Here is a 26,887-nt window from a genome sequence, read left to right on the forward strand (position 1 = left end):
CAACAGCGACAAAGATAAAATCTCTTGTGTCCCTATCTTGGGGTTCATTTCACTTAGCATCATCTTATATGGTCATATGTACATAGCTTTTTATGTTTTTTATTGTAAAAAACAGTGTACAGAGGAGTTAGTTACATGAGTAAGGTAATGAGTACATTTCCTATTGAGCATTGTTACCTCTTCCTTTGTTTTTCCCCTACCATCACTTCCCTCCCCACCTCCCCAACTCCCCTTCCAAGTTGTAAAGTTCATTTACAAGGTAGTGTCTTGTACATCTCATTGTTACAATGGGTCATCCTTATCCTTGTTTCAGCATTTTGTTATTTCCCTTTCCCTTGTACATAGCTTTTGACCTTTTCTGCTTGTCCTAGACATATACTAGTTATTGCAAATAAGAGAAACCTTGGGACCTATGTTTCTTTGGGTCTGGCTTACTTCACTTAATGTAATTTTTTCCAAGTCTTTCCATTTCCTAACAAATGGGGTGATGTCATTCTTTCTCATAGAGGCATAGAATTCATATCTATCTATCTATCTATCTATCTATCTATCTATCTATCTATCTATCTATCTATCTATAGATAGATAGATAGATACACATATATGTCACATTTTCTTGATCCATTCATCTACTGAGGGGCATCTGGATTGGTTCCATATCTTGGCCATGGTGAATAATGCTATAATAAGCATAGTTGTTCTGATAGCTTTAGTATAGCCTTATTTGTGATCGTTTGGGTCAATGCCCAAAAGTGGGATTGCTGGGTCATAGGGCAGCTCTACATGTAGGTAAGACTACATTTCTATTGCAGAAAGAGTACCTGGAAGCAAGCCATTCTGAATAGTTTATGAGCTTAAAATACTCTTTAAGGTTGATTTACGTAAAAAATAATTTTCTAAATAAGCACCAGAAGTAGTGCTTCTAGTTAATGCTGCATTAAAAACATAGTTTTGTAAGATGCAAGGTTGGTAATCGCATCTTTGGGGTATGGTGGGCATTGAAATCTGTTAAGTTTCACTCTTAATTTCTTTTTAAATTATTTATTATAAAGGTGATGTGTAGGGGTTACAGTTACATTAATCAGATACAGCGTCCATTGCGTTTTGAACAATGTCACCCCTTCTCTCACTCTCTCCATGTTCCTTCCTCCCATCCTCATTCACAAGTTGTGTAGTTCATTTTCAATATGGTGTCTAGTAGATGCCACTGAGAATTTGTTCACCATTTGTCCTACCATTTCTGTGCCTTCCTTTTACCCTCTTAAGGACAGATAAGGGAGCAAACAAGACATAAGGAAATGAAAACTAAAGCACCAATAATGAAGAAAAACCCAATTGTTGCCATTTCTTGGATTTTGATTTATTTTATTTTATATGGTTAGATACACATAGCTATTGTGCCTATGTAAAAGTCTTGGATTAAATTATATTAAACAAGTAAACAAGACCAGAGAAACATGGTTTCCTACCTTAGTGATAACTGGAATGTAAACACACTGGATGGTAAAAGGAAAAAAATACTTTGGGGTATGATAAACAATACAGGACTCAAGGCTTTCACAGAGTGAGACCAAAGGAAGATATACCATTTTATTTCTTTGGAATCTTCATACAGGACACATATCTTCATCTGATTTCACCATATCTCCATCTTCATTACATAGCCTCCTTCTCAATCTTGTTTGGGGTAGGTGGCCTTCTTGTGCTCTTACTTTGTAGCACTAGGCCTTTCTCTTTGGGGTTGTTTCATCTTTTTTCTTTATTTTCTCCGTTCTGTTTGTTATTCAGAACTTTCTTTCTGATTCTGATGATACTTTATTCAATCTGGGCTATTTTATGGTAGCACTTTAATGAACTGCCAGAAAAACTTAATCTTACTGCTTTTGCACTCTGCCTATACTCTGCTCAATGCTTATTTGGATTTATTTTTAAGGAGGAAAGGGTTACTTATACCACCAGCTCTATGTTCTGAAACCATGATGCAGTGGATTAACCATTACTTAACAAAATGCTATTTGTATGTATGTATGTATATGTGTGTTGAGTGTGTGTGTGTGTGTGTGTGTGTGTGTGTGTGTGTGTGTGTGTGTGATGTACTCCAGTGGCTTATTTCTAAAACCTTGGTTGGAAATCTCCTTCCCATATTTCTTCAGCAAGGCAGTTACCATATACTAGTTCCATTTAGTTACTGGTTCCTCAAAGGGTAATTACTGTTTACTTAATTATGTGGTAAGTGCCATGTAGTGCTAGGATAATTAAACAATGCACTGAATATTACGAAGTAACTGTGGTATTCAGAGAAGTTTGAACAGATTTCATTTTCTTGGTAATTTATTGAACAGTGAAGGGGTGGCAACAAGTCTTTTGCAGGGAAATGGTAAATGCTGTTTTCTTTTACATTATAATCTGTTATGGTTTAACTCTGATGAAGTAAAATCTATTCTCCAGTGAAAATGAATTCATACACTCCTATGGTTAGCAAAGGACTTTGGTTTCTTTCAATGGGTGCTGGTTGCAAGGTTCATTGAGGAAATATGCATCATCTCCGTGTATGTCTAGTTTGAGGAGCAAGCTTGACAAAGGCTGATTGAAGTCCTTGAGCCTGACTACTGTTGCTTCTTAGAGTATATTACGTGTTGTACAAGGGACGTGGACCTCATGGTCATGGGTGAAGGGACTCAACCTGGGAGGAGGAGTTTATTGTCAATTTCTTTTTTTATATTTTTAAATTTTTGTGCTTTTTTATTGAAAAAATGCTGTACAGTTACATGAGCAAGGTAATGAGTACCTTTCCTATTGAGCATTGTTGCCTCCTCTTTTGTTTTCCCCCTACCATCCCTTCCCTCCCACCCACAACTACCCCTCTCACTGCCCCTCCTACCAAAGTTGTGAAGCTCGTTTTCAACATAGTGTCTTGTACATCTCATTGTTACAATGGGTCAGCCTGTATCCTTATTTATGAATTTTGTTTTTTTCCTTCCCCTCCCCGAATTAGAGAAATGTATATACAAGATGCAGGGCACCGACATCAAATACAGTGAAAACAGGGGAGAGGAACATACAAAGAAACAAAAAAAATCACGTGGTACATTATAAATATGTTAGAAACAATAGCTAGAAAGAAAAAAAATTTGTGACCCTATCTTGGGGTTCGTTCACTTATCATCATCTTATATGGTCATATGTACATAGCTTTTGGCCTTTTCTACTTGTCCTACACATGTACTAGTTATTGCAAATAAGGGAAACCATGGGACCTATGTTTCTTTGAGTCTGGCTTAATATAATTTTTTCCAAGTTTTTCCATTTCCTAAAAAATGGGGCAATGTCATTCTTTTTGATGGAGGCATAGAATTCTATTAATATATACATGTATTCCTGATTTTTCCAGAACCTTCAACATAAAGGGGTGTTGGATCTTGTCAAATGCTTTTTCTGCATCTATAGAGATAATCATGTGGTTCTTACCTTTGCTTTTGCTGATGTAATAAATTATATTAATTGAGTTGCATATTTTGAACCAGCTTTGTATCCCTGTTTGAATCCTGTTTGATCGTGGTGTATGATTTTTTGGAAGGGTTGTTGAACTCTATTACCCAAAATTTTGTTGAGAAGTTTTGCACTGATGTTCATCAAAGAAATGGGTCTATAATTCTCTTTCTTTGATGAGTCCCTGCCTGGTTTTGGGATGAGAGTTACGATGGCTTCATAGAAAGAGTTTAGTAGTGAACTTTCTCTTTCAAGTTCATTGAAGAGTTGGAGGAGTATTTGTGTGAGTTCTGCTTTGAAGGCCTTATAAAATTCAGCTGTAAATCCATCTGGTCCTGGACTTTTCTTAGATGGGAGGTCTCTTATTGCTGTTTCTATTTCAATGCTTGATATGGGTCTGTTAAGTTGATTTAATTCATCTTGGTTTAGTTTTAGCATATCGATATTTGCTAGGAAATCGTCCATTTCTTCCAGATTTTCAAACTAATTACATAAATATTTGAGAAGTATCCCCTTATAATGTTCTGAATCTTGGTTGTTTCTATGGTGATGTTTCCATTTTAATCTCTGAGTTTGTTTACTTGGGTGTGCTCTCTTCTTTTTCTGATAGGATTTGCTAAGGGTCTGTCAATTTTGTTAATGTTTTTGAAGAACCATCTCTGTTTTGTCGATTCTTTATATGCTATTTTGGATTCTACTTCATTCAATTCTGATTTAATTTTAATGATTTGTTTTCATCTTCTGCATTGGGGTTTAGCTTGCTGCTCTTTTTCTAGGAGCTTCAGATGTCTCATTAAATTGTTGGTTTCAGATCTCTTCAATTTGTTGATGTAGGAACTCAGAGCTATAAACTTGCCTCTGAGTACTGCCTTTGCTGTGTCCCAGAGGAGCTGGTAATTTGTGTGCTCATTTTTGTTGAATATCATGAATATTTGAATTTCCTTTCTAATCTCTTCAATGACCCACTGGTGGTTCAACAGTGTCTTATTCATCCTCCATGTGTTACAGGACTTTCTTTGTGGCTTTTGGTGTTGAGTTCTAATTTTATTACCTTGTGAGAATGAAGAGCATAATTTCAATGTTTCTGAATTTGGACAAGTGGGCTTTGTGACCTAAAATGTGGTCTATTTTGGAAAATGTGCCATGTGCTGCTGTGAAGAACGTGTATTCTGATGCTGTTAGGTGAAATATTCGGTAGATGTCTGTTAAATCTAGTTGATCTATGCAGTTGTTTATATCTGGGGTATCTCTGTTGAGTTTTTGCCGAGTTGATCTATCTAGTGGGAATAGTGGTATGTTAAAGTCCCCAACAATGAATGTCTTTGGATCTATGTGAGATTTGAGGGAAAGTAGTGTTTTTTGGATAAATTTGGGTGCTCCATTGTTTGGTGAATAGATATTTAGAATTGTAATATCCTCCTTAAGGAGAGATCCCTTAATTAGTATGTAGCGACCTTCTTTATCTCTTCTAACTAATTTTAATTTGAAATCTATTTTATCTGATATTAGTATTGCAACTCCTGCCTGTTTATGGGGGGCGTTTGCTTGGAAGATTTTATTCTAGCCTTTCACTTTCAGAATATGTTTGTTTTTATGGGCAAGGTGTGACTGTTGAAGGCAGCAGATAGAAGGATCTTGCTTTTTAATCCAACTAGACTGTCTATGCAGCTTAATTGGAGAGTTAAGTCTGTTAATGTTGAGAGATAGGACTAAGAGGTATTTGGTAGTTCCTGCCATGTTATCCACCTTTTTTGGGGTTGTGGCAACTGGGTTCTTCCTATGGTTCTTGGATTCTCAGTTTGGATGTGGTTTCTTGGCCTTTATTGTGGTCTTGTTGGTTTTCTATGTGTAGGACATCTTTAAGAATCTTTTGTAAGGCGGGTTTGGTGGAGATATATTGTTTCAGTTTTTCTTTGCTATGGAAGGTTTTTATTTGACCTTCGGTTATGAAGGATAGTTTAGCTGGGTACAGTATTCTTGGTTGATATTTGTTTGTCTTTAAGGCATGGCATACATCATTCCAGGCTCTTCTTGCTTTAATTATCTCTGCTGAGAAATCTGAGGTGATTCTAATTGGTTTCCCTTTATAGGTGATTGATCTTTTCTCCTTGACAGCTTTAAGGTCTGAATTGATCCTGTGTGGATTATAATGTGATGGTGGGATGTCCTGTTCTGGTCTGGTCTTTTTGGGTTTCTAAAAGCTTCTTGTATCTGAATAGGCCTATCTTTTTGCATGTTTGGGAAGTTCTCTGCTAGGATCCTGTTAAATAAATTTCCTAGACCGTTAACTTCTGTCTCTAGGTGCTCCTCTATACCCATTAGCTTCAGATTAGACCTTCTGCTGGTGTCTTCCAAATGTTGAATAGATCTATCATATTTCTTGAATTTGTCCTGGATAGTTGTATATTCTTTCTCTATAATATCTAGGCTGACTTCAATCCCAGAGATTCGATCTTCTGTGTGGTCTAACCTACTGTCAAGATCTTCTTCTTTATTTTTTATTTCCTTTTCTTCAATTGGTAGGCTTTGATGGCTTCAAATTCTTTGTTGGAACTTAGTTTTAGATCTTGTATGGATTTCTTTACTTCCTTAATTTTTTTTCAATGTTTATTCTCAAATCCCTTAGTTGATTGGTTATGTTTCATTGGACTCCCTTTACTTCTGATGGGTTTTATTCAGCATTCCCTTTGTAGCCTCCTTGGATTCCTTCAGCTGTCTATTTATGGACTCCATTAATGCCTCCCCTGATCTCTGTTTATTCTCATTCTGCTCAAGCAATTCCTATATTACTCTTTGATTAGCTTCCTCACACTCATGAGATTCCTGTAATAATTTTTGGTTAGCTTCATCATGCTCATGAAGTTCCTGTATTAATCTTTGGTTATCCTTGTCTAGCTCCCTATCATGCTCACACTGATTCCTTTGCAAGCTTCCAATCTTTTCATTCACCAAGTTTACCAGTAATGTTTGTAGAGCTTTATTCATTAACTGTTCTGTCACCTGATTATCTCGGGAGGGAGTTGAGATACCTGGACTTACCATTTTTCTTGTGTTTCTCCGGCTTGTTCTGCCCATTTGGTAAGAAAGTAATACCAATTTTGTGCTAGAACACTATATTAATGCAAGCATCAGCCAGTGTCCTGTAGTTGTACAGATTGATACAGTCAAAATGGCTGCAGATACAATCTAGTTCAACAGATATTATCTAATTAAACATCAAGCAACTATGGATTAATGGGCTAAGAATGTCAAATAGCGATTCAGCCGACCAGAAATTAATAGGTTTAGGGAGAATTTTGGATACAAATAGGATTAGAGGGATCTGGAGACATAAAAGGGAAGAGTGAATTTAACCAAGCCCTAATTTCAGACAGGAAGTGGATAGAACAGAATGAAAGTAGAAAGTAGAGAGATAAAGAAACTAGAAAAACTGAAAAAAAACAAAAATTTGAATTTAAAAAATGAAACACTTAAATTTTATGTAAGTATAAAGAGGTAATATTGATAGAAGAAAAGAATAGAATGAGAGGAAAAAGATAAAAGGAAAAATGGAATATTAAAAAATAATTTAAAAAAGGAATACTAAAAAATTATATAAATATAGAGAAGTAGTACTACTATTAAAGGAGTTAAGCCTAAGAGGTTGTGAATTGAGTAATCAATTTCTGAATTAAGTATGCACACAATGAAGGATAAGGTCTAATAATTGATGACAGGTATATATCTGGGGATTAGCAGAACAGCATTTAAGTCACGCAAAAAATAAATAAATAAAAGGACCAAAAGGTTAAAACAGATTGAAAACCCCCCACATACACCTAAAATAAAAATTATGAAAAAAAAAATAGAAAACAACTTTTTTAAAAAATTTAAAAAATATGTAGAAAGAAGAGTTCTTTGATTTTGTGTGTGTGTGTGTGTGTGTGTGTGTGTGTGTGTGTGTGTGTGTGTGTGTGAGGATCTTGTATCTTCCCTGTGTCCATAACCAGTCTCTTGGTGGACTCTCTTGTTTGCTTGTGTGTCTAGTTTTCCTGTGGCTTGATTGGTTTCTTAAGTCAGTTTATTTGAGCAGCTTTACCCAGGACTTTGTGATCTTTCTCCCAGACTAGTTCAATGGGAGAGATCTGCTTTGAGTATATCACAAATGAGGGAGATGGCTCTTTCCTCAAGCTTGGAGTGCTGTGATGAGGCTAGGTTCTGGGTAAGTTTTAGGCCTATCAACAATCAGTAGCTTTTTCCTGAGGGGCTAGCTCCTGAGATACTAACAGCCCAGCCTGGAGCTATTTTCAGGATTTATGTTTACTGAGCTTCAATTGTTTTTCTTTTACCCCTCCAGCTGCTGGGTCTGCTGCCTAGGCTGCAGTGGGGAGGGGCAGCCTCTGGCTCTGTTTACCCAGTGAAGGAAGTCACTCCTCCAGGACTGGAGGTACCTCTGCCTGGGAGGGGCAACTTTCCCCTGGGTGGAGCTGAGCAGGGCAAGTCAGGTTCTGGTGACCTGTTGAATGGCTCCTATTGTTTTCTTCCAAGACCTGAGTTGGAGCTAGTTGCTAGGGCTGCACCTTTGTCAGTTTCAAAGATGAAGTTCTTCTCTGGTGGTGTAGAGGGGAGGGGCTATCTTCCCACTGCTGTTCTGTTAGAAGGAGTGAGGATGTTTTGGGGGAACTCATGCCAGTTTCTTGGTTTCTGGGCTGTCCATGGTCTGTGACCAGTAGAATGAAGATTTCTGCCCCTTGTCAGTTCTTTATGGTGGTGAGTAGAATCTGCTTGCTCACTGCATCTGGTGCCTTTGTCCCAGGTTCTCTCTGTTGATATGGTGGCCTCAGTAGCAGCCTCTCCCACCTCTGCTGCTGCTACTGCAGACAATAGCAAGTGCTCAGATCTGTCTCCTTAACCAAGCTGCCTGGATTTTTCATCTCTGGCCAAACTCTCTGTACTGTGATGGCACACTTGGTGTGATTCTTTTATCTAGGACTGTTCACTGGAACACTAAAACTGCTTTCTTTCTTCTTCTTCTTCTTTTTTTTTAATTGTGAAAACACCAAACAGAGGAGTTACAATTACATAGGCAAGATAATGAGTACATTTCTTATCAAGCATTGTTGCCTTCTCCTTTGTTTCCCCTTCCTATCCATTATCATCTCTCCACCCCACCCTCCACTTTCTATTCAAGAGCTTGTTTAGCTTCCAACTTCTCTTCCACCATCTTCGTTTGGACTCTCAAATGTCAATATCTATGTTCCAGCCTCTCCAAGGCTTCTAACTCAGTTGGTCTAGGTAGAATCCTTGAAATATTAAAAAAAAATTATTGTAAATGTGATGTACAGAGGGGTTATAGTTATGTAAGTAAAATAATGAGTGCATTTCTTTTTTAAATAATGTTACCTTCCCTCATTTTCTCCCACTCTTTCCCCTCCCTACCACCCCCTCAAGTTGTAAAGTTCCTTTCCAATGTATTGTATACTGAGTATCATTGTTGAGTTGTTGTCACACCCTCTCTGTGATTCCTTTTCATCCCCAAATCAGATAAACATATAGAAGCCAAACGGTGCAGAAATAAAAAAACAGTGACAACAGGAATAAAAAGGTAAAACAATGCAAACAATGCAAAAAAAAACCAAAAACCAAAAAACCAACCACTTGTTTCCATTTATTGGAGTTCATTTGATAAGCATCATTTTATATGGTCATATGCACATAGCTATTTAGCCATGGTGATCCTCTCCTAAGAATATCCTCCTTTGTTCTCAGTGTATGAATGCTTAGAGTGCTGTCTAATTCACCATGTTCAAGTGAAATTATTTGTCTTTTACTATTCATTGGCTTGAAATGTATTTTAACTAGACAAACTTAAATGCTCTCCCTATGAATATGAGGTCTCTCCAACTTTGAGAGCCTTTGAATATCACAAGGAAATTCGAATCAAATATGTGGAAACCTATGAACTGTTACATTGTCTGTCCCTATCTTATCTCTCTGTCTGATGTGTGTGTTAATCCTTCCTTCCTCAAGAGTGGTTCCTTCTTTATGACTTTAACCTCCTAATTCAAATATTTTTCATTATAACATTAATAAGTAAACCCCCTGCAATGTGGGATTTAATACACCATATACAATAAATGCTGATTAGAATATATATTTACAATATTCATTTTATAAGATATTTACCAAGGCGTTTTGAGGATCTTCATTAAGATCTGCTTAAATAGCAAGAATTAGTTTTCTTGAATCATTACTCTGGTTGGATAAGTGAATTAATTATAAAATCTCTTTTAATCCACAAATTTCTTTTTGAGAAGTAATATTAGTGTATTTATGTTCTGATAGGAAAATGTGCCTCAGAGAAGCTACGTAACTTGCACTTGTGTAAGTAACTTGAATAGTCACACAACCCCTTAAGTGTTCATTGATGAGCAAAATCTACTTCTGAGAACTTCATTATGTAAAGTGTTATAGGCTTTCCATAGGCACTGTCCCTGAGCTCTTCGCCTGAAGGTGAGCACTCTACCACTTGAGCCACAGTGCCACATTCAGTTTTCTGGTGGTTAATTGGAGATAAGAGTCTCACAGACTTTCCTGCCAGGGCTGTCTTTGAACTGCCATCTTCAGATCTCCTGTGTAGGTAGGATTACAAGCATGAGTCACGGATGCCCAGCTATCCTTCATGACTTTTATAAAAAGAATTCTTAATGAACAAAAAGATAAAACTGAATCAGTGGAATCAATGGAATGATTTTCTTCATTTCTTTCACCTCCCTCCCTCTGTCCCTTCCTCCCTCCTTCCTTCCCTCCCTCCCTCCCTTCCTGATTGCTTGCATGATTTTTTCCTTTACTTCTTTCATGGTATTGTCATATGGACTTTTTAGCTAGGTGCTTTACCACTTGAGTCATACCCATAGCACTTTTTTTCTTTGAGTGTTTTTTTTTTTTTATTTCTACTAAATTGAACTACAGTCCTTCTATTCCCACATGGCTGGGATGAAAAGTGTACAACACTTGTCAAGCTATTGGTTGGGATTAGGGCTTCTCAAACTTTTGTCTGTGCTGGCCTTCAACTGTGATCCTCCTAATCTTGATCTCCTGGGTAGCTGGGATTACAGCTTCAAGCTACTACACCAGTTTCCTTTCCTCTTTGTTCCATTTATCATTCCCCTTACATAACACAGAATGTCAGAGAGATTAGAAGTATTAGAGTATCATTCATTATGTGATAATCCAGCTGAAATAAAGACTGGTATATCCAACAGTGTGTCTTTGGCATTGGTTTACCTTAGGTTGAGAGAGAGAAAGTGCAGACACCCTGAAAACATTACAGGAAGGAATAGGAGAAACTCTAAGGCTCCTTGGCACAGGCTGAAATTTTCTTAATAAAGGCCCAGAAACACAACAAATCAAAGAAAGATTGGACAAATGGGATTGCATGAAATTGCAGAGCTTCTGCATGGCAAAGGACATAGCTAGCAATAGAAAGCCCATGGACTGGGAGAAGATCTTCACTAGCCATACAATGGACAAGGGTCCCATATCTCAAATATACTTGGAACTCAAAAAAATTAAATCCCCCAACAACAAATCCTCAAACAACCAACCACCTGATTAATAAGTGGGTTAAAGACTTAGAGAGACTTCTCTGAAGATGAAATAAGAATGGCCAATAGACACATGAAGAAATGCTCAACCTCCCTATCCATAAAAGAAATGCAAATCAAAACAACATTGAGATACCACCTCACCCCAGTTAGAATGGCTATAATCAAGAACTCTAATAACAACAGAGGCTGGAGGGGATGTGGCCAGAAGGGAACCTTACTGCATTGTTGGTGGGAGTGTAAACTTGTTCAACCACTTTGGAAAGTAGTATGGAGTTTCCTCAAAAGACTCCACATAGAGTTCCCCTATGACCCAGCAATCCCACTTTTGGGCATTTACCCAAATGATCACAAACAAGGCTATACTAAACCTATCAGCACAACTATGTTTATCACAGCATTATTTACCATAGCTAAGATATGGAACCAACCCAGATGCCCCTCAGTAGATGAATGGATCAAGAAAATGTGATATACACACAGACACACACACACGCACGCGCGCGCGCGCACACACACACACACACACACACACACACACACACAAATGGAATTCTATGCCTGCATCAGAAAGAATGACACTGCCCCATTTTTTAGGAAATGGAAAGACTTGGAAAAAATTATATTAGGTGAATTAAGCTAGACCCAAAGAAACATAGATCCCATGGCTTCCCTTATTTGCAATAACTAGCACATGTGTAGGACAAGTAGAAAAGGTCAAAAGGTATGTACATATGACCATATAAGATGATAAGTGAAATGAACCCCAAGATAGGGACAAAAGTCATTTTATCTTTGTTGCTGTTGTTTTTAATGTAATTATAATGCACTATGTGATTTTCCTGTTTCTTTTGTCTGTTCTTTCCCATGGTATAACCCCTGCTTTTCAAGGTATTTGATTCCGGTGCCCTGCACATTGTATATATATTTTTCTAATTTGGGGAGGGGAAGGGAAATAACAAAATGATTAAACAAGGATACAGGATGACCCATTGTAACAAAGAGATGTATAAGATACTATATTGAAAAAGAACTTTATAATTTCAGGGGGTGGGTGGAGGAAGCAGTAGGAGAGATGGGGAGGGCAGGGATGGTATGGGAAAAACAAAGGAGGTGGTGACAATGTTTGATAGGAAATGTACTCATTACCTTACTCATGTAACTGTAACCCCTCTCTATAGTATCTTTACAATAAAAAAATATTCAAATAAAAAGTGGAATGTTTTCAGTGTACCAACTGTAAGACGAAACAAATATGATTTTATTCTACTGACAAAGTATAGGATTTGTTGGCAGAGGAGGTTTTGGTCAGGGAGGCTGGCTGACAGCAGTTGACACATCATCTGGTTTAGCAATGGAAGCCAGAGTGAGCTTCAGTGACATTTAGAGTGAGCTTGCAAACAAGGCTATGGAGGAAATAAGCAATTAGACATCTTTGTTTTATGTTTTCTTAGAGCTCTTTATAATGTTTCCAGTGTTGATGTGAAAAGCATAGACCTTTTTCTTCCCCAGAGAATTAGATAATTAATCTTTAAAAGTGCTATTTAATATTAGCCATTTGGAACCATTTAAAAATTTGGAGATAAAATATTCTATTCATCCGAAGGTCCACTAAAAAGGAGAATTTAAAATGCTGATCACATCAACCATTTAATGAGGCTTAGGTACAAAAGTGCACTTGAGTCTTTCATTTAGATTAAAGTATATTCAGTTTATAATGCAAATTCATACAAAAAGTTGCAAAATATTTGTGCCTAGAATTATTTTTAAATGATCCCACTTGCTTTGTACCATTTGAATTATATTCAAGATTGTTGGACAGATTCCAAGCAGAAGGTTGCTTAGATGATTTCTGTGTGCCTCTTTCTACTTGCCAGTGTGTTGCTTTAAAGTTGTTTCTCTAATTTTTATTTTCAAAATCATTTAGTCATCGAGGATTATGTATCACCAGAACTATCAGATGTATTAACATCTAGTAACATTTATATTAAAAAACAACAAGATTTTAGGTTGCGTTTGTGGTGGTCCTATAGTAACTCAGGTTATTATAAAAAGTATACTACCTTTGCTAGGTGCTGATGGCTCATATCTGTAATTCTAGCTACTCAAGAGGCTGACATCAGATGATTGCAGTTCAAAGTCAGCTTAGACAGAAAAGTTCTCAAGACTTTTTCCTCCATGACAACCAGTAAAATGGCAGATTAGAAGCATGGCTAAGGTTATAGAACATTAGCTAAAAATCAAGTGGAACAAAGATTAGGCCTTGAATGCAAACCTTAGTACCAGCAAAAACAGTACATTGCAATTTGAATTGACATCCAATTAGTCTAATAGTGGTCCTCTCTAAAACTGACGTTAGATAGTTGCCTACTGTGTACTTTCTCCATTTGGCCACATGACTATTTCCAGCTTTAGTGCCACACGGATGGCAAATAAAATTGGTATATAAGCTATACAGGATGAAGTTTCGACACTTGTATACATAGTGAGATGATTACTACAATCAAGTAAATCAATACAGCAGTCACCCCACATACTTTTTTGCTTGCTTTGTGATGAGAACATTTGTATCTATACATTAAAATAATTCAGTATAAAAACATTATTAATAACTTTACTCACCATGCTGTACATTAGATGTCTTGAACTTTGTACCCTTTAACTATCATCTCCAAAGGGAAATCATCTCAGGGTTTTCTATGTCTCAGGGTTAAGTCACCAATAGCTAGAGTTGTAGTTAACTTACATGAGAAATGTTGGGATGATTTAGACATCTTTGTACCACATTTATTACAGCATTGCTCACTCACAGTGGCAAAAACATGGTAGCAAATTAAATGTCTATTCCTAGAGGATGAGTGGAGATTGGTTTGAGTATATAGGTTGCATATATATAGCATATATACATATTGTAAATATTCTATATATAGAATGGAATATTATCAAGGCCCAGAAGACATTATTTTAAATTAAATAAACCAGAAAAGAAATAATGCAGAGTCTTATTTATATGTGGAAACTAGAGATAAATATTGAATAAAGTTAAAAATGTGCTGACTACAGAAATGGTAGCTACCAAAGTTTGGAACCTACACAAGAGTTGAAAAATCATAGAGTACATAGCTGTAGCTCTAGAGAAAGATTAACACTAGAGAGCTCATGGGCAGCACATGGAGTCTAGTTAATAGGATTTTGTTGTATAATGGAAATTTGCGGAGACAGCTTTTTGTGCTCCTAACACACGTGGAAGTTTATTGAGATGATGAACATATTAATTGGCTGGACTGTAGAAATCATTGCATTATGTACACTTTCATCAAAACAGCATGTGGTACACTTTGAATATATACAATAAAAAGAAAGTAATTGGTTCCTTTGGCTTAACCCAGAGATTAACACTTACAAAAACGAGCTATAAAATCCTTGCAAAATTACTGGCTGTATGGATGCAGGACACTATTTTCACTGAAAGATATTGCCAATTGGCAGTGCTTCCCTAGCTGTTAACATAGACAAAATGGTCACAGGAAGGCTTTTTACCAGGCACTTTAGAAAAACTGTAAAAGACCATTAGTTATGTACTGCACAAATTCTTCCTGCAACAGAGGCTACAATAATTAATGATTTAAATAAGAGTATTCCTGCAAATCTATAATGCTTACTTTGGAGACTGGATTACTTTCTGCTGTGAGCATCATGGTGTGATGCTCTGAGCACTCAGCTTTTCTGAGTGTTGTTGCTTTTGTAACAGTGTGAGGTGTGTGTGTGTGTGTGTGTGTGTGTGTGTGTGTGTGTGTGTGTGTGTGTTTGTGTGTGTGTGTGCAGATACTTGGGCCAGAGGTTTTTTTACTTAGGTTTTACTTAGGTTCCTTAGGTTTTTTTTTACTCAAGAATGGAATTCTGCCACTTGAGCCACAGCTCTACTTCTGGCATTTTTTGGTGATGGGGGTGGCGAGGGCCTAAATGGCAACAAAAGTCTCATGAATTTTTCTGCCCAGGCTGTCTTTGAACTAGGATCCTCAAATCTCAGCCTCTGGGGGCACAAGGATTGTAGGCATGAGCCACCAATGCCCAGGAACTTGCACTTTGAATTTCTCTTTTTATCTGACCACACATCCAATTATACTTTACAAAATCTGCTACAAATGATACTTATGCTTCCACTGAAATATAATTACATAAAAGAAAAGATTAAAAAAGATTTAAAAAGTTATACCATCAAGTCATCTTAATATAGTCATTCCTTCTGCTTCATTGGATGTACAGTATATATTTTGGTCATATTGAGCTAATTGTCAAACAGAACCAGAGTGGCCAGAAACTCCTGATTAGAATGAATGGAAACGATAGGGAAGAGAGAACGATGTTTCTTTGAAATTATCTACTCACTTTATCTACCTGAGTATTTGGAAACATTTTTCTACTGCTAAAATCCTTTGAGAAATGTCTTATGTTTTACACATTGGGTAAGACAGTAGTGAATAGGATTGCCGCATATCTCATTAATTGTATAGAGACTAAAGATTCAATTGTACATCTTAACATGACCCTAGCTTATACTTCCTTTCTATTCTTTCTTTGTTTCAGTCTCTTTTCTGCCTCTGTCCTAATTTTCAACATTGTAGTCTACATAATACTTGGTCTAACTAGAGCATCATTATTTTTACATAACATAACACAACACACATTCTTGTTCTTTTCCTTTGTTCTTTTTTTTTTGGAGAATTTTAATAGGAATTTTTATTGTATCGATGAAATTTTTTTATACACCTAATGGTTGTAATTAGTATTAAAAATCCTCCTCTAGTTTAAAGCTCTGGTTCTCAAATGGCACTTAAAAGGGCAATGGTGACCTTTCCCAAAGATTGTAATTTAATTTGTCTGCAGTGCTGCTGGGGTCTGGGGATAATTACAACACTCTAGATGTTTGTAATGTATAGCTGAATTTGAGGATTGCAGCCCTCATGGACTAATGGGGTTTCCCTTAAGGAGTTCTATATTGATACAATGGCTTCCAACTTGTCTGTGTTACATTGAACTCACCCCAGGAACTCCAAAAAAAATTAATGTGGCTCATTCCTACTCCAAGAGGTTGTTCTTTAGTTGCTCTGGGTGGGAGCTTGGAAATTGAAATTTTTAAGAGATCCTATGTGGTTGTAAAAGACAAGTTTGGGAGACACTGTGTTCATCTACAATTAAAAATATAGTAGGTATTTCCCAAGGAATTCCAAAGTTGTACATGTTTGCAAGCTGTTGTCAACCTTCGAGTCCATAGACTTGATTAAAATATGATTTGAGTTCTTCTAAGCTCAGGGTAATGGTATATACTTGCCATCTCAGCATTAGGTAGACAGAAGCTGGAGAATTTCAAGTTTGGAGCCAGCCTGGGCTAAGTAGGAAGATCTTGTCTCAAGGAAACAGAGAAAAAAGAAACACAAAACAGAACCATAGCAGCAGGAATAGCAACCACACACAGAAATATACTTTCTCCCTCAAATATTTTCATTATGAAAGGGAGAGGACTCTAGAGTCTCTCGAAATGTTTATCTTACAACATGTTGTAACATGGTTTCAATTTAGATCCATAGGTATAGTCCTAGGTAGTAGAATGGGCCCCAAATAACCTTTACTGAGAGTGTCTATAATCTACTTTGACAAATATCCAAAAGCATAAATTTATTTTAACAGGAATGACATGGTTGAGGGCAAACAAATGAAAACAAACTTATTTTTACAATTCCCAAGAATATTTTCATATTATCTGGCAACTTAGTAAGTGTTCTAATTTCTGATACCAGCATTAAAAAAAATTATTGAGAAGGTGATGTACAGAGGGGTTACAGCTACATATGTAGGGTAGTGAGTACATTTAGTGTCTAACTTGTTACTTCTTCCCTCATTTTTCTCTCTCTTTCCCTCAGGTACCAGCATTTGAGTAGGGTATTTAGAAAGATAGGAAAACTTTCTTAAACAATTATTTACTCAGGGGAGGAGTACAGGAAGGGATGGGAAGGGGAAACAACAAGGAGGCAATGCTTGATAAGAATCTTGCCCATGTAATTTTAACCCCTCTGTACAGCATTTTCACAATAAAAAAATAAATTAAAAAAGACAAAAAACAATTATTTACTCAATCTGGGTCACCCAGTGTTTGTTTAAGACAAACCCTCTACTTCTTACTAACATATATGAACAATTTAGTCACACCAATCCCAGTAGAATGGTTAGGCAATCCTCCTAAAGCAAGAAATGGAAATGAATCATGTCACTATCTGCTTCTGCAGGTCATTTACTATAAACATGAATTCTTAATTCCAATGCCCAGTTTGCACTTAGGTTATGCCATTTCTTTTTCTTCTTTTTAAAAAATCCTTTCCCCTTATTTTTCTCCAATTACACAGTCTTCATTTTTTCCAGATTTTTCTTTTTCTTTTTTTTTTTTTCTTCTTATTACTCAGGGTTTTTTTTTCTTCCAGTTTCTATCCTCAGGATTTCCATTTCTAATACCTTTATGCCAGGATAGCAGTTTGGTTTGGTCAAGAAAATAGAATATGGCTGGGAAGGTGGTTCAGTGGTAGAGTGCTTGCCTTGCATGCATTAGGCCCTGGGTTCGATTCCTCAGCATCACATAAGCAGAAAAAGCCGGAAGTGGCGCTCAAGTGGTAGAGTGCTCGCCTTGAGCTGAAGAGCGGAGGGACAGCGCTCAGGCCTAAAGTTCAGGCCCCCCCGACTGACCAACCCCCCCCCCCCCAATAGAATGTGCTCTGCAAATTCCATATGTGAAATAGTCATAAAAATTTGGAAGTTTGGGAGAATGTAGTTCTCACTATTTGGGTACGTGTATTTGTCCTCCACATTTCCTTCGCATGTTCCCATAAGTATTGAATGGTAGAATGCTGTGGTGGCTATCTAATGATGAAAAGCCATGAAACCTTGAACAAGGTATCTCTTTAAGTGAAGGTTGCCCATGATGGCCTCATAGCCAAGGTTGTAGAAATGTGGGACTATAAAAACATTCAAAATTAAAAAAAAGAAATATGTGACTGTAATCAACCCTAACTACTGTGCTCATTGTTTTTGTGTCTAATATATCCGAGCTAAATAGGAGGTTAATTGGAGAGAGAATGGCAGGTAGGCCATCTTTACCTTTTTCTCTTTTGATATAAAACTACGCAGAAGCAGGAACTTCATAGATCCCGACTATAACTGCTTATCACTTTACTATCTCTTGATAGTCTTCTTTTTACTCTCTTGTCATTGTTCTTGATTGATTTTCAAGTTCTAAACTGAAATATTAGGTACTTCTAAGGGGGATGCTTCTAAGAACATTATTTTGGATGGTTCACAGAGTTGGTTCAACTTTCACTTCAATTTCCAGCACCTCACATTATTATGGATTGAAAGAATTGTGCCAGCCTGCAGTGCTTTTTGATGTGGTATGCTGACATATTTCATTCAAACTGATAGAATGAACAAGAGGAGTATGGTATGACTTTTTAGAATCAAATCATTTCACTAAATACATAATGAATAGTTATAAGATGTTCTTTAACTTCCTCTTTTTTTTTTTTAAATTCTTGCAGTTGAGGGATTTGACTTTTATTTGGTTTCAAATAAAGTCAGGATGGATATTTCCAATGTTTATTTAGCATGTGATCAGTTAATTGAATTAATTGTTGCCTAGTTACAGAATAGTTTAAGTATTACTCTGAATATCTAACATAATAGAATAAATATTCAGGAAAAAGAACCCTCAAATGTCACTTCTCCGAAGCCTGACTCACAAAAGATCCAGACTCTCTGTGATATAGATTCTCAGCACTCTCATCTTCAATTTGAAGAAATTTGAAAATTTATTTGTAATATACATATTTTCTTCAGGTTTCTTTCCTTCTTTCCTTCCTTCCTCCTTTCCTCCTTTCCTTCTTTCTTTCTCTTTCACTGGTCCTAGGGCAATCAGGGCCTGGGTGCTACTCCTGAGCTTCTGTTGGTCAAGATTACTGCTCTACCACTTGAGCCACAGTGCCACTCTAGCTTTATCCAAGTAGTTTATTGGAGATAATAGTCTCATGGACTTTGCTGCCAAAGCTGGCTTTTGAACAGTGATCCTCAGATCTCAGCCTCCTATGTAGTTAGGATTACAGATGTGAACCATTAGCATCTGGCTCTTGGGTATTATTTTTTGAGTATTATTCTACACAGCTATGGCACATATATATATATACACATACATATATACTTTGTTATGTGATGGAATATATACATAGAAAAGTTTACATGGGAAAATGAGTTTTATTAACTGGTAAAAGTGAAAAGTTTTATATTCATTCTTAAATTTCCCATCTCAGTATTGGCACAAAAATAAAGGAAAATAAAAAGGAAAAGAAAATGTATATGTACAATAGAATACTCTTCAGTCATAAAAATAATGAAATCCCAACATTTGTGACAACATAGATGGATTGAGATCATTATGTAAAGAAAGTAAGCCAGGAAGAGAAGAACAATTATCTTATGATCTCAGGTAGGATTGAAAAGAGTTCATTTTGTAGAAGTTGAGAATAAAATGATGATTACCTTAATGAAGGTGGGAAAAGGTTAATCCCTAGAGTGCTAAATCCCAGTCAGACAGGAATATAAAGTTCTGGCACACTATTGCTTAATAGAAGGATGATAGACAACAGCAATGTCATGCACAGGTCAAAAAGCTAAAATAAAGAATTTGAAAGAGTGTACTGCAAAGAAATGTTAAATATTTGAGGAAATCATGTTTAAACTTAAAAAATATACAGTGTATATACATGTACTAAAACCTCACACGCTGCCTTATTAATTTGCACAGTTTTTATGTTTTTGTGTGTGAATTATAAATGCATTTAATTTTCAAGGGAACAAGATGATTCAGTGTTGTTAACTCAGATAACTGGGTATGGATGATACCCAAACTCAGAGAGAGGTCTAGGTAGAGTAAAAGAGAGGCCACGTGGCATATGGTGGATTTGGGGTGTTTAAAACATTTAATAGAACTCAGAAAATCATATTTTTAGCTTTTAAAAATGTTATTGTAAAGGTATGCTCATTACCTTGCTCATGTAATTGTAACCCCTCTATATGGTATTTTCACAATTGAAAAAAAAAGATACTATGTTGAAAACACAACTTTACAACTTTGGCAGGGGGTGGGCAGTGGAGGCGGGGCGTAGTCGTGGAGTTGGGAGGGAGGGATGGGTAAGGGAAAACAAAGGAGGAGGCAACAATGCCTTGCTCATGTAAGTGTAACCCCCCTGTACCGTATTTTCACAATAAAAAACTTAATAAAAAAGGTAATATCCAGAGGGGTTACAGTTCCATAAGTCAGGTAATTAATATGTTTCCTTTTCAACAGTATCATTCCCTCCCTCATTCTTTCCAATTTTTCCCCTCCCGACTTCCCTCTCCTGCGAGTTGTGTAGTTCATTTCCAACATAGTGTCTAGTGGGTTTCACTGCTGAATACCAATTCACCCTTTGTGCTTCCCCTTCTCCTTCCCCTTCCCAAATTAGATAAATTTATACACAAGACAAAGGGTACAGAGATCCAAAACAGTGACAGAAGGGAATAAACCAAAGAACAAAGGAAAGAAGAAGAAGAAAAAAACCTGCAAAAAATTATCTTGTTTCCATTTCTTGGAGTTCATTTTGATAAGCATCATTTTATATTATTATATGCACATAGCTATTGAGGCTTTACAATCCTCTTCTAAGAATATCCTCCTTTGTTCTCACTGTGTGTCAGACTGCTGTTTAATCATGTCCAGGTGTAATTATTTGTCTTTTACTATCTATTGAGTTTACTTGTACATTTATAGGCACATTCAAATAATTACAAATGAAGGAAACCTTGTAGCCTATGCTTTTTGGGATCTGGCTTACTTTGCTTAGTATAATTTTTTCCAAGTCTTTCCATTTTCTTACAAATGGGGCAATATCATTCTTTCTGATGGAAGCATAGAATTCCATTGTGTCTGTATACCACATTTTTTGATTCACTCATCCACTGAGGGGCATCTTGGTTGATTCCATATCTTAGCTATGGTAATCAATGCTGCAATGAACATGGTTGTGCTGGTAGCTGTCGTGTAGTTTGGTTTGTGTTCAATTGGATAGGTGGCCAGGAGTGGGATTGCTGGATCATAGGAGAACTCTTATGCTTAGTTCTTTGAGGAATCTCCATACTGCTTTCTAGAGTGGTTGAACAGTTTACACTCCCACCAACAGTGTAGTAATGTAGGTCTCAGAGAATTGTGTCTGCACTATTTAGAGAGGAGGTCGTGAAAGGGAAATTTCTCACAGAGAAAAGATAGTGAAAGGAAGAAAAATCTGGGGACTTAAAAGGGTCTAGTTAAAATGACAATCTAAGTTAGGAATAGATACTGAAGAAATGAGAATTTTTTTGATAGAGAATTTCCATGAGGATATAATTGCACACAATGGAATCTGATCACATATTTTTTGATTTAAAATAATTTTGAAATAAAATAGCAACACAGCAACAAGAAAAATCTTGTTTCAGATGTCTATGCATTCGTAACTACACTTTTCAGAATTATATGTTTTCTTACTTATCTGCTTTTGAATGTCATGAATTGTGGATAGAATACCATGGAAGGAAATGATGGCCAGATCCAACCTTATGCAAAGATGGAAGTGAAATTTTGGTCCTAAACTTATACATAAACACAAAAATTATTTCAGGGAGATAATTTACTTTATTTGCATTCTGCTTTGAGTCAAGGCTGCAAAGCAGATAGTTAAATTACTTTTCAGGAGTTTGAGTTAAAATAAAAGAGTAAAGAGAAATCCTTGGAAGTTTTGTGTGAACTATGAAGCACCTTTATTAAAGAACAGTATGTGAGTGAAGAATAAATATCATATTTGGGTGGTTTTAATGTAAATCAGTATAAGATATTATTAACTGGAATGTTTACTATCAGCAAAGTTAAAATTAATGAGTTCTAGTAAAAACAAAACACAACTCATAAGTAGCCAAGCTTTTCACCAATTAGGGGAATTCAGTGTTTTGGAAGTAAAACAGTAAACCATGCTTAGCTCCTGTTTATGAAGAGAACACAAGACTGACCTGTTTGAAGTAAACAACCATTTAAATTTGGAGAATCTTCCTAAGCAAAGTGTTTGACAGTATAGAAAAGACTGAAGCAAATACAGAAACCTGACAGGATGTTAGCCTAAAACAAATAATCACAGTTGCAATCATGTGAAAACCTGAAAAACTGCCTTATTATAGGGTGAAGCAACTAATATTAACATAAACTCTAAGGCCTCCTTATTCTATAAGTCTATGGTTTCTATTTAAGGAGCAACTGTTGACATGAAAGAGAAACCTTTGTTGAGTTCAGGACCTATTTTTCACTTCCATCTTTGTGAATGATATACACAGAAATGTAGTAAAGTCAACTTGTAAAGCTTTTCTGCCTACATCTTTGGTAGGAGTATTGTGAAAATTTAATTATTGAATATAAAGTGATTTGTTAGAGAATAGGAGAGTACTTTCACAGACTCTGGATAACTTTCAAGTAATTAAAGGCAAGTGCACTGGAGACACTGTTCTATGACTTGCATTAGTGTTCGCCAGGGGCTGACATGCCCATTGAGGAAAGAGGAGCTCTCAGACTGCTCTGAAACAGCCCTTGAAAATTCCTCACTCCTCTTTTAAAGTCACTTGCACCATCTGCTAGGAAAAGAATCGAGATGGCTGCCTATGAACTTAGCAATTAAATGTGCTAATACAGTTGCAAGAGAAAATGATTATCACACCTGTTTTTCTTAAAAAAAATTTCACTATCACCATCAACCAACTTGTTGTTCCCACCCACCAAAAAAAAACACACCACAATAAACAAAAACAACTGCCATCTGGTTTTCTGTACAAGCACAAAGTGGTATTCTAGAAAAAATGCAATAAATCCCACAAACTCAACTATATTTTTAGATAATAGTTTGTATACAGAAAATGCAGTCATGGTACAATACTCTTCATTATTAGAAAAGCTAAGAGCTGAGGGCAGATGCATTAAGTCAATACAACTATATGCTTTGTCTGCTTTTGGATTTTGAGGTTAAAAAAAGGACAATACATGACCTTAAATTAGATGTTTCATTTTACTTGGTCAGTAGAATCCTTTATTCACCTATAAAAGATAAGAATTACACACTTACCTCATTTAAAGGGTTTTAATATATGAAAATTATGATATAGAAAGCCAATAAAGTAATATGTCAATTATAAACAATTCTTTACAAAGAATCCACTGAAGCAAAATGCAGTAACATAGAATCCTTTGATGCTTGTCCTGTAATGTTCTCAGGGTGCCTGTTTTGACTTCCAAGTCTTTGATCCATTTGAAGTTGATTCTGGTGCAGGGTGATATGTAAGGCTCTAGCCTTACATAACCAATTTTTCCAGCACCATTTACTGAAGAGGCTCTTTTTCTTCCATTCTATTTTTTAAAGCTCCCTTATCGAAGATTAGGTGGCTATAGGTCTGTGGGTTCATTTCTGGGTCTTCAGTTCTATTCCATTGGTCCTGAGGTCTGTTCTTGTGCCAGTACCAAGCTGTTTTGATTACTATGATTTTGTAGTAGAATTTAAAGTTTGGTATTAATATTCATTACAGGAAGGAATAGGAGAAACTCTAGGGCTCCTTGGCAGAGGCTAAAATTTTCTTAATGAAGACCCAGAAACACAACAAATCAAAGAAAGGTTGAACAAATGGGATTGCACGAAACTGCAGAGCTTCTGCATGGCTAAGGACAGCAAGCAAGACCAATAGAAAGACCATGGATTGGGAGAAGATTTTCATTAGCCATACAATGGACAAGGTTCTCATATCTAAAATATACTTAGAACTCAAAAATTAAATCCCCCAACAACAAATGAAACAACTGCCTAATAAATAATTAGACTAAAGACTTAAAGAGAAATGTCTCTGAAGAGGAAAGAAGGATGGCCAATAGACACATGAAGGAATGCTTAACTTCTCTAGCCATAAAAGAAATGCAACTCAAAACAACATCGAAATTCCACCTCACCTCAGTTAGAATGGCTATAATCAAGAACTCTAATAACAACAGATTCTCGAGGGGATGTGGCCAAAAGGGAACCCTACTGCATTGTTGGTGGGAATATAAACTTGTTCAACCACTTTGGAAAACAGTATGGAGGTTCCTCAAAGGACTCCACATAGAGCTCCCCTGTGACCCAGCAATTCCTCTCTTGGGCATTTATCCAAGCGATCAGAAACAAGGCCATACTAAAGCTATCAGCACAACTATGTTTATAACAGCATTATTCTCCAAAGCTAAGATATTGAACCAACCCAGATGCCCCTCAGTAGACGAATGGATCAAGAAAATGTGATATATATATCATATATCATATATATATATATATGGGAATTCTATGCCTCCATCAGAAAGAATGACACTGCCCCATTTGTTAGGAAATGGAAAGACTTGGAAAAAATTATATTCAGTGAAGTAAGGTAGACTCAAAGAAACATAGGTCCCATGGTTTCCCTTATCTGCAATAACTAGTATATGTCTAGGACAAGTAGAAGATGTCAAAAGCTATGTACATATGACCATATAACCTGATGCTAAATGAAATGAACCCCAAGATAGGGACATAAGAGGTTTTATCTTTGTTGCTGTTCTTAATGTACTTATAATACACTATGGGATTTTTTTGTTTCTTTTGTATGTTCTTCCCCCATGGTACAATCCTTATTGTCACTGTATTTGATGCTGGTGCCCTACATATACATTTTTCTAATTTGGGGAGGGGAAGGGAAATAACAAATTGCTGAAATAAGGATACAGGATGACCCATTGTAACAATGAGATGTACAAGACAACTTGGTCCAGGTAGGGGAGGGCCGGGGGAGGGAGGAGTTGCGGAGGTGAGGAGGAAAGGGATGGTAGGGAAAATATAAAGGAGGGTGTAACAATGCTCTATAGGAAATGGGGTCATTCCTTACTCGTGTAACTGTAATGCCTCTGAACAGTATTTTTACAATAAAAATATATATTTAAAATTAAAAAAAGAATTTTTTGATGTTGGTGTAGAATACCTGGATTTTTTAAAAACATGAACCAAAAGCATTTCAAAAATAAGCAACAAGCTGGGCGCCAGTGGCACACGCCTGTAATCATAGTTACTCAGGAGGCTGAGATCTGAGGATCAGGGTTCAAAGCCAGCCTGGGGAGGAAAATCAGTGAGACTCTTATCTCCAATTAACCACCAGAAAATTGGAAGTGGTGCTATAGCTTCAGTGGTAGAATGCTATCCTTGAGCTGAAGAGTCTACAGAGACAGTGCCTAAGCTCAGAGTTCAAGCCCCATGACCGACAACAAAACAAAACATAGAAACAAAAAATAAGCACCTAAGTATATTGCATTCACAAGTTAGCAAGTTACCAGAACCTAGATTTTTTGAGCAATGTTATTCACTCATATATTGTTTTTTCCCAATTATCTTACAAACAAACATAATTTTAAAGTTCACACAGATTATTCAGTTATTTAATTTTAAAATTTGCTATAATACCTTATGAAATTGGGACATTATATGAACTCTCTAAAACTAGTAATATGGGTGCAATATATTACTATACTTAACTGATGTCTGAGTCCTATTAAACGACTTTGATGCCAGTGTGTGATCAGCATACCATTGTAAATTAAGAAATGTCTAAGACACATGGATTTCCAATTTCATGATTTCGTTCAGAAAAACTTGCTGTTAATATATGTTTCTTACACAGATTTAAGTCAATTTTCTATACAACCTTTTGATTAAACTTGCTATTTTCTAGAAGCCTCTATTGTGTGAAAATAAATGCAAGATAATAGTGTGCTGTAGTATTTCATCTAAACTGTATACATTAGCATGTCTGCTCCCAGCCATGTTAATACTTTAAGCACTAACTATGAGATACCAAGTTTATAATCCAGACATTATTTTACTTTTTAATAGTGTATAGAATTCAAGATGTATCCATTTTTAGTGAAATTAATATTATTTTCAAATTCTATATCTGAGTATATAATTTTGAGGTAATATTGTTTTTCTTGGCATGGTGATTTGTGGTTATTGAGAGTGTATTACCATTTTATCTGGTAATAAGCTTTTAAGAATTATTAAATAAATGAAGATTTTGGGTAAATAAATGTTTTCTTGGTCTAATGATTTTCTGTAGGTCATTGAACTTTGAAATAGGGATTATGAAGAGAAAAGGTTGCTAAAATAAAAAATATCCTTATGTAGCCTATGACAGGTAGAGATATTCTATCTATTCTAGCTTCAAACACAGTTTCTTAGGATTATTCACATATTAAACTTTCCATGTTGTTTGAAATTAAGATTGCATTTTAAACTGTAATATGTAGCACAAACACCACTTGGATAAATTTCCATAAAATGTGCTGATTATCTGCTCTGTTTTCTCTGTGTAGTGAAATCACATTGCCTTGTCAGCTCAGGCTCAATGAACTAATGCATCTCAGCAGTGATACCAAATGCTGTACCTTAAAAAGAAGTTTGAACCGTATGCACAAAAAATATATTGACTGGGGACAGTTAAATCCATATAAAGTATGAGATGACTCTTGTTTCCTAAGTAGTTAACTACAGCTTCAATTTATATCGTACAAATCCAAATACTCCATAATAGTGCTCTCCTTCCTTCAAGATAGAAAGAAAAGCTTTCTTTAGAGACTCAATTGGAGTTTAAGCCAAACAACTGCATTATTTATG

This window comes from Dipodomys spectabilis, unplaced genomic scaffold (genome assembly GCF_019054845.1).
Source record: "Dipodomys spectabilis isolate Male_0828 unplaced genomic scaffold, ASM1905484v1 ptg000234l, whole genome shotgun sequence".
Taxonomy (NCBI): Eukaryota; Metazoa; Chordata; class Mammalia; order Rodentia; family Heteromyidae; genus Dipodomys; species Dipodomys spectabilis.